Genomic DNA, 9,999 nt, shown 5'->3' with positions numbered 1-9,999 from the left:
ATAAAAACTTGTACTTTTTTAAAGTTTTCCTTGAAATATCGCGGCACTAAATATATGTGAACCTTGATTATTTGATAGGCAAAAATTTCTCTCATATGTTATACATTAAAAATATTATATGCAAAATATTAAGAGAAAGAGAGAGAGAGAGAGAGAGAGAGAGAGAGAGAGAGAGAGAGCTGTCATTGTGATAAGTAATTTACAAATATTTTCACATAATGTAATGCAAAAACATTTGCATTACATTATATCGCACTTATCCATCAAAAAAATTCGCTCATTATTCACTTGATTCTCCCGAATTAAGTTCAATAAATCTTTTAAAGGCGATCGATTTAACGCAGGTACCGTAAGCAGGCATTAATGATAGATTGAGAAGCTTTTCCATTACAATGACATTTAGAGACTCATTTATCCACTCTTGCTCTCCATCTGCCTTCTACCTTTTCGTAATTCTTTCTCTCTCTCATTTTTCATCTCTTTCTCTATGCCTGGTTTTCTCTCTCAACCATTTCGTATCGATTACAGCACGGAGTTTGTAGTTGTACCCCTTTAAAGTACACGCACATCGATACTTACGGACATGTACGTCAACCTGATCACATCCCGTACAGCGGCAATCCTGTCCTAGCCATGTCCTACTGTTACTTAATTCAAGGAAAATGTCTGACACTACGAAACGAATTTCCTTACGAGTACGTCTGCGAGCTCTCCTGTAAACCCGTCTGCACACCGTCTTCCTTGCCCTGCGAAGTTCCATGCGATCCCTGTGGAACGCCTTGTTCACCGATTACCCTTTGTTCGGTTGCGAAGAACTGTGACCATTGTGTCAAGCCTGTCCCTTTAATTCAGAAACCATGTACCACGGAGCAATAAGTCAATCAAATGTCCGAAAAAAAAAAACGAATTGAATCCTCGTGTTTGGCAATATATCAAGTTATAAGATATTCATGTGGGATGTGAGAATTTACAAGGAATCATTCCTATGTGATGAATCGTTAATCTTACCATCGATTTTAACTTGAACTTTTTATCGTCGTTTTATTCATTTTATAGAATTATGTTTTTTTCGAATATGTAATGTATACATTTGTGCGAATAAAAGATATATTGCGCATAAAAATTCTTTTTTATTTCCTCTTTGTCAGAAATATTTTATTCGACTGTATTATTTCCGTTTTTTGGGGGGAAAAAACATCAAAATTATTTAAAAAAACGTATTGCGAATATCGAGCGAGTAAAATCTACAGTACATCCAGCATAGTAGTTGCTATCTACAGCCAGTAAGATTTCTGATGTATCATAGATATCTAGTATATCCGAAATGAGATATATATCTACGGTTGATACATCTCTATTTTCTTAAATATTACTAGCAGTCAGTATATCAATTTAACATTTCTCTACTAATCTACATATATAAATGTGTATTAATTCCTAAAAAAATATTCTATAATCATAGTGCTCCTAATGTCAATTAATTTTCAAATGATAGTTATACGTAATTATAAGTATAACTGAATTTGTATATAATTTTTATGCGATATAATAAATTTCATCCAAAAATAGCAGCTAAATATATAAATTATTACAATTGATTAAAAATGTTTACATTATAAATAAGCAATAATATAAATGACTGCTGATTATGCTGTGTAGATTTATAACATATCGATGTAAACATGAAAAATTTATATTTTTCACATCAAATAATTTTCTTTAAAAATATACTTGTGCATATAATGCTGTATTGTTTTCGTTATTTTATGTTTTGTATAACATTCTCCTTTCATAAACAAATATTAAAATATATATATATATATATATATATATATATATATATACAAACACGCCCAGGATAATTTTTTTCCACATTATTAATTGTGGCAATTTTTTTTAATTACGTCACGTATTATATACTAATCGTAGGAATAATAACATTCAAAAAAATTGATAAATATGTTAGAACTATTTTTAGTTCTATCAATATATATTTATCAATAGATTAAACCACTTTCGACAATTGCCGAGTATGTTTTATAAGCTTGACTCGAGTAAGAGAATGCGGCGGAAGGGAAACTTAATTACGCTACGTCCTTTCTTAATTAAGAGAAAATGTTTGGCGTATCTCGCAGAGATTACCGCGAGCAAGGCAAACTTCCGTTTGCGTTACCATCGCGTTGGCTTTCTCACGATCGAAAGCACGATCCAAAACACTAGCGCTAGCATCATTTTGCAAGAATGCTGATGTTATGCCAATCGAATGAATTAATAAAATATGAGTATTTATATCATTTTCATTATCTTAATTAATTAAAGTTTCATCAATTCAATATTCAAACTTAAATTTATATCATTTATATTATTATTCCAAAATTTTGCCCATAAAATTCGGGATAAAAAATTTTTATTAAATTATTTTTATTGTTTTTACCATTTTTCATGCCATTGATCTTAAGTAATGATCGTTTCGCAAGCGCACACATAATATGCGAGTGTTTGTAAGCAAAGTCGACTGGCGAAAACGCGTTACCCTCGTGAGTGACCAATGCGGGGACGGAAGGGAAGAACGAACAGCGCCCAGCTCACAGACAGTAAACATAGTTGCAGGAGGAGAGATCAGCATTATCAGTGACGCGAGTTGACATTGTTTGAAGAACTTGAAGGCAACTCGCGACTCGCCGGTTGCAAAAGGAACGACGTGAGGTTCGCAAGGAGGTAACACATTGGACGGGGGGAATGAAGGGCGTAGAGGGGTGAAGGAAGAGAATGAGAGAGGGAGGGGGCGGTAGGGGGCAGTGTGGCGGGTTCGACGGCCGGCTGGTGGCCCAGTGACCGGGACCGGTTCCCTCCGCGGTTCCTCCTTCCGCCTTCCTTGCAAACGCACAACTGCATCATCCCGACTCACCTCGCTTCGCCGTCTCTTCCCGCTTTCCCCCGTCCTGTCCTTTCTTCTCTTCCCTCTCTCTCTCTTTCTCTTTTTCTTTCGTCTGCCAACTCTCCGCTCATCTCTCTTTACAATCCGACCCGGTGTGCGCCTTCGCGCGCTTGCTTCCCTCTCGTCTTCTTGTTCGACCAGTCGACCGACCGCTTCTCCATCTCTCTCTCTCTCTCTCTCTCTCTCTCTCTGCATCGTCACTTTGACTCTCTTCTTTCGCACGAAACGTTGCCACACGCGCGAAACGGCCCACCGTCTTCTTCGTTCCCTGCTGCTTCACTCCACGGCGTCGATGCGCGATGATGCTCTTTTCTCGCTCGCACTATTCTGCCACTCGCGTTCAGCAATGACTCTCTCTCTCTCTCTCTCTCTCTTTTTTCTCTCCTCATCTCGCAAAGCGAGAGGTCATGCCGTGGATTCGCTTCTTCATCCTTCCTCCACTGCCGTCATCGTCTCGTTCTTTCTTCTCTTTTTCTTTACATCACGTAATTCAGTGATAAGGCCGGCAATATTTACAAAAGAACACGTAACTATTTGTCCCATACGTCAACGTGGGCAGTCCGCGGGTGAGAAGAACGGCATCCAAAGATGAACAGACAAATGCCGGTTCCGGATGTCAATCGCGGTTCATACTTCGCGACATCAAGAAAACTTTTTAAATTCAGGATGGACCTCCCTGACCGGACACCTCAGTCAAGGACTTGAAAGGAAAAGTAGTTCTATGCAGGGGAAAGAGGAGGAGGGAGAGAGACAGGGAGAAAGAGCCGGAGGGAGCGATCGTGAGGAAAAGAGGAAGAGACAGGAGAACGAGGAGGGGGTTGGGAGGAAAGGAAGTGAAAGTACGACGAGTGGGGCCTGTGTTACAAGGCGCATCCGAGATTTTGTGCTACCGTCTTTCTTCCGTCTTTCGCGTCTCCTTACCGCTCCCCTTCCCCCCCTTCCTCCCCTTCGTCCCACCCTTTTCCGCAACCCCTCTCATCTAAACAACGCCGTCCGCCGGCTTCTCTTCCCTGTTTGCGTTCGCACTTACGGTTTACGAGAGCACTTTGCCGATAGTTTGTAGGTTCGCACGTAACGAGCACGCACCCGTACGGAAGGACGTGCCGTGGAATGGAGATAACTGGCTGTCACGCTCGCGGAAGGAAAGTGATTTTCCCAAGGGCGCGCTGATCTCTCTCTCTCTCTCAATCTATGAAACTGCGCCTTCTTTTTTTCCCCCGAAATATAATTCAGATCGCTTTTCAGAGATTACTCGCGCACGGCGTTACATGGATCTGCGTTCCTTCCGCGATCGCAAAATATGTATCACAATGCAGGTCACAAGACGTCTAAAGATAGTACAAAAACGCTCGGACACACGCGCACATATATAGAAACACATATAAGAAATTTTAATATATATTACAATTTAATATATGATTCAATTTTTTCTTAGATTTGTTAATTATTAGTGCCACATTTAAGTTTATATCGGAAACGCAATCGCAAATTGCAATAAAATAAAAAAATGTTCAATTTAAGACACCATGTATATACATATAAATGAATACTTTATTTAGTAATATACGCAAACATGAAATTTTTCTGCATGTTTACGTTACTTAAGATTATTACTGTCAGACAAATATATATATATATATATATATATATATATATATATATATATATATATCACCGTTCATTATTAATTATAATAAGATACTATTAGCATATCGATTGCCTTTTTGCCATCGATTAACCGTACCGATCGTGATCGTCCATCGCGCGTCTCCCGATCCCGTTCCTTTGGCCTGCTTCCTCGAATGAAAAAGGTAATCAACGACTACGAGCAACGCGGGTCCGTAAAGGAGGGCGCCCGTTAGAAGGAGGATGTCGAAAAATCCGTTGGAAGGCGGAGGCCGGAGGACGAAGGACAAAGCGACGAAACGGAAGGTGAGGGTCCGGGTGAGATGTAGGTGAGAAGGAGAGGCCGAAAAAAAAAAAAAAAAGGAAGAAAATGGGCCGTGGTCATTCGCGCCAAACTATTCTTGGGGCGGTACGTAACGGTACACTCCGATGAGACCCAACTCACGAGTATACTTTGGTCATGAGGCCCTTGTCCGGTTGTCTCCATCGGACAACTCCATCCAGCGATTCGCCGAGGCTCACCTCACTGATATGGTACGTCGGCTCATACTTCTGGCCTCTCTTTCTCTCTCTCTCTCTCTTTCTTTTTCTCTCTTCTTCTCCCTTCCCCTTTGTCAAAATCAACATATGGCGAATTGGGCTGCTTCTCAGGACAGTCACGAGACCTCTCAAACATTCCCGGGCCAAATGGAACGTGACGCGAATGGTACGCGCCTTGCCTCACGTATACGTACCTTGTGTTGGCGTTCGCGGAAATTTGCTTGCTGATAATTGAATGTCTCTATAGGGAGGTATGTGTAAATCGATAACGAGGATCGAGACGAAAGCCATTGATCTTGCACGAGGCTTTGATGGAAGTCTCGAATGAGTTGCTGCGGTTATCGACGCGGAATCAATGTTCCTTCAAAGTTTCCTTTTTTCTTTTTACAAAAAGCCAATTATATGCCTTAAGAATATTTGAGACCTATTCCAATTATCTTTTCGTTCCTTTAACGTCGCTTAAAATTAGAATTTATTTTTAAATGCATATTTTATATAATATATTCTAGAAACTCGATGGGAATCGAGTTAAGAATCTCTAAATGTCCCTTCTAAATGTCCTTAAAATGCTAAACAAGAGAAGAAAATCTCCTTAAAAAAAAAATCTGTATTGTATTATTGCTAATACGCGCGTTTATGACTTGCGCCTGGCTTACTTAGACTTCGAACCATGTGCTATTGACCTTTACGCTCAACGATTCGCCATAGGCTTGTATGGGGAATCGGTAAGTGAATAAATTATTGCGATCCGTGACAGTACAAATTGCGACATTGTCTACACTTATTTGCATCCGTGCTGTTAGACATTTAATTATGCTATATTTGTATTTTTATAATGTTACAGCAAATGAAGGAAAAGCATCTTTGATCATAAAATTTCGCCAGTAAGTATATATGAAATATTATTTTATTTCTGATTGATTGCAAATACAGTCTTTTAGACTGATTAGATAATACTGACATTAGACTGATATTAAATCACGCGATCAATATTTATTATTACATTTTTTATACAAGAAAATTACATCCGGTCATATACGTCATGTAACGAAACGGATTTAGCATATGGCAGAATCTTCGTATGTGCATGAAACGCACGCAGACGCGATATATCTTTCTCTGATCCATCCAGATAAAGTCGCGCTTGTCTGAATATCGAAAAGATCACATCATCTCGTCGAAATGCTTTATTATTATGGCGAGAAAACTTTGTAACGTATTATACACTGGATACAATGCAAATTAAGCGGTGAAATACATTAATAATTATTTCTACAATGATGAAAATTTGTTAAATTGTATTTTACATATTATTTCGAGATTAACATTCTTCTCAAATTATGATCATTAACATTATCAGACTCGACGCTTTTTTTCGTGCCTTTTTTCAACACTGCAACTGCAGATTTCAGAGAAACTTTTGCCGCCCTTCACTCGCGCGCATCTGCTCCGCGATGAATGTTTGTTATCGATTACTTTTGAGTTTTTCAATAACCCGGTTTATCGCGTAAATATGTATGCCACGGGAAGAGATATAAATCAAAAAGAGAAACAGAACAAATTGATTGATTCGTAAAAAAAAAATAAGATGGACAGCGTAATTTATTGATCTGTCAAATTTATTAGTCGATCAAAGAGCCTCCGCAAAGGAGGCTCTTTGATAAATTAAGGAATCATAATAATCTAGAAAACATCAACTGGGATCGAAGATTAATGAGAAAAAAGGGGAAAATTCGCCCAATCCTGACGAGTGAGAAATGTTATGATTTGCGACATTCACGAAAAGCAGATGTCATCAATCGTATCATCGAACTCGAGTCAAACGAATCGTGCGATTCTCCATCAACACGTCGTGCCAAACATGTGGCGTTCTGTCGCGGGCCAAAGCAGGCAGATAGGCGGTGGAGAATCGCAAATCGTTGCTAACCGAAGATCGACAGAGAACAGTAGATGTTTTTCTCTTCTAGCGGACTCCTCTACATATATTTCCCAAATACAAAGGAAGTAAAATACGAAATGGACGAAGGAAAGTCGCGCGGGAAACGGAGCTCTCGCGAATTCGCGATCTCGCGCGAGAAAGGACAGGCTTTTCGCTCCGAGCACCTTACGTACATGGCGCGCGCGCGCGCGCGACGAGGAACCGAGGAACACGCTCTTCATCTCGTTTTCTCTCGTTCCGCGCCTCCTCGATCCGTCTGCCTTCCACGTTCCTACTATCCTCTCCTCCTCGCGCTTCTTTCCTCCCGTCGCCCCTCCTGCCTACCCTTCCTTGCGCGTTTCGCTCTTCTGCTCGCTCTGTGCAAAGTAAAGAGGAGCTGCCTTGGGTCGTTGGCCGCAACTTGCCGTGACCCATGCAGATGACTGACTGCCATCCTCGCCATCCGTCTCTCACCTCCTGCTCCTGCTTCTCCCCCTCCCTTCCTCCTCTCTCTGCCGACATACCGCCACCTCCACCTCCCCCCTCCCCCGCCACTCGACCTCCCCCGCTCCCGTATCACCAACCGATTCCTCTATGCCTCAATCGGTTTACACCGACGACTCGCACCCTCTCTCCCCTCTCCCCCTCCCCGCCCCATTTAGTCGCCTGCTTCCTCCTCCTCCTCCTCCTCCTCTTCCATTTTCTTCTCGTCTCCTCTTCTGCTGCTCTTTTTTCCCTTTTTATTCATTCGCTTCCTTCTTTACTGTCCCATACCAGGACACCGCCACGATCGATTCGCACGATTCCCAGTCGAAAGAAGCGGGACGCCGATGGTAGCGTGGCACGCCGGTTGCACCGGGCCTGCATGCGCGCCGGCGACAATCACGTGTGCGCATCCGCATACAAGTTTCCGCGTATACGCCGGACCGCAGGACCGCGTCGAGCAATCCCCCGTGTAAATTGGGCTCTATTTATGGCGGAAGGTTCGCCGACGGGGTCGATTCGCGGTTACGGTACTTGGACACGAAACAGGTGACGGAGGCGTAAACGTCTCCGTAAAGACTCCGTGACGAGGATCGTCCCGATAAATCGATATAGATTTCGACGATTATCCGACCTCAATATTTTATCACAATACGAAACTTAATTCTTCGAATATTTGAAAAGAAACGTCATACGGAATTATTTGTCATCACGAGGCAGATTTTAAACCAATAAGAAAAATAATTTATTGTTGATAAAATTTAAATGAAAATTTTTTAAATTTTATATTAATAAAATTTAATATTTTTTATTAATATTTACTTATAATATCCACAAAGAGGCATCATCGATTTCTTTTTCAAACGCTGATTCCAACATCATACTTTAATATCATGCAAAAAAAATATCTTCGCAGGAGAATTTACTTATAATACTCAATGTAGAGAATAAAATTCAAATAAAAATCATGAGAGGAGGCGCTCGATTCACACATGCAATACGCAACAAATTATTTTATATCTCGTAGCGCCATGAAGTTTCCGTGCGGTACTCTCTCTCTTCAATTAATTAGACGCGGATGGATAACAACTGCCATAAAATGATTTCCAGTCGTTCCTCCCCGATTACGACGATGAAACGGTCGAAGTTTCGTCGATAAAGCTTGTGTCGCTGAAACGAAATTTTTTTCAAGGTGCTCGCGGTTCGACAAAAATAGAAGTCGAAGCACGGGTCGCGCGAGGAGCGAGAGAGAGATAGGAAAAGGCAAAGAGGTGGGATTGACCCCCGCGTCGAGTACGACTTGCAGTCAGCTGACTCGGGCAATCTCTCAGCTGAGGCGGCCTGTGTATGTATGTGTGCGCGTGTGTGTGTATCGGGGCCTTTCCTGAGATATTTATCGCACTCTGGCGTAACAGCGCGCTCGATCGCGATGACGCCTATACCAAAATATCCCTGTCATTGACCGGTAACTAATGCTCAAGCGACGAGTCCCTGACATTGGGCATTATCATAACCGGCAACTATCAAATGTCTTGAAAAGTATTAGTTTATTACAAATTTTTTAATGATACGTAACTAATCGTTAAAAGAGATCGGAAATAAATATTTGAAAATTTATTAAAAATTATCTTTTATAATGCACGTTTATAAAATTTAAAAACAAACAATAAAAAAAGATATTATTTTTTATATTTTTTAAATAATAAAAAAATGTACATTGTAAAATTGTTGATTTATTTATTCGCGTATATTTATTAGCAAGTATTAATTAAAGCTGCTCTTCAACAATAATGAAATATTTTGAAATCTTGAGAAATAAAACTATAAGCATAATTCGCTCTGAAAAAATGCACATTTGCATATTTTATGTGGTATAAATAAGAAAAGACAATATAAGATTTCCTATTGTAAGTAACATGGTAAATTAAATACGCAGTCTGTTTACACCGCAATGATCTATATCTGATGATAGACACGATAAAATTGTCGACAAACATTTATACAGTGAAAGACAATAATCTCTATTCTCATCATTGCCTCCATCCTCCGAGGGAGGTTCGTCTTCGAAACCTGATTTTCTCCGTTTCACTTTCACGGATATGCAGTGAACGCAGGCCACGTCGAGCCAGCGCTAAACTTCCTCATCGGTGTGTCGGATGAAGGAAGACGAGAGGGAAGGTCGAGAAAGGGAAGAGAAACAAAGAACGACTACGACAAGAGCTGTTTTATTGCTTCTTCATTGACGAGAATCCCAGCGAGAGCTGATGGAGAAAAATGGGAAGAAAAAAGAATGAGAAAAGAAAGACATTTTTCTTCATTTTTACGTACTACGAGGAAAGAGACAGCAAGAAAGAGGCGAGTTTCTACTTTTCAAGCTAAATATATAGCGCTTAGAGCTTCTAAGAATGTGGCCAATCAGAATAATTTCCCGAACAAGTAAATCAATCTGCCAAACAATCTATTGTAACGCACTTCTTTGATATATTGCCGAATT

General features: G+C 40.4%; 1 protein-coding gene and 1 pseudogene across 1 annotated transcript in view; both read left to right on the top strand.

Annotated features, from left to right (window-relative positions):
• The window catches only part of LOC126856369 (sodium-coupled monocarboxylate transporter 1), a 216,006-nt gene that overhangs the window by 58,004 nt on the left and 148,003 nt on the right, over positions 1-9,999 (top strand). The window lies entirely within an intron of this gene.
• On the top strand, positions 46-1,123 carry LOC126856415 (uncharacterized; annotated as a pseudogene).

Source organism: Cataglyphis hispanica, chromosome 18 (genome assembly GCF_021464435.1).
Source record: "Cataglyphis hispanica isolate Lineage 1 chromosome 18, ULB_Chis1_1.0, whole genome shotgun sequence".
NCBI classification, from domain to species: domain Eukaryota; kingdom Metazoa; phylum Arthropoda; class Insecta; order Hymenoptera; family Formicidae; genus Cataglyphis; species Cataglyphis hispanica.
Note: the sequence above shows the minus strand (reverse complement) of the source record. Positions and strands in the feature narration are given on the sequence as shown.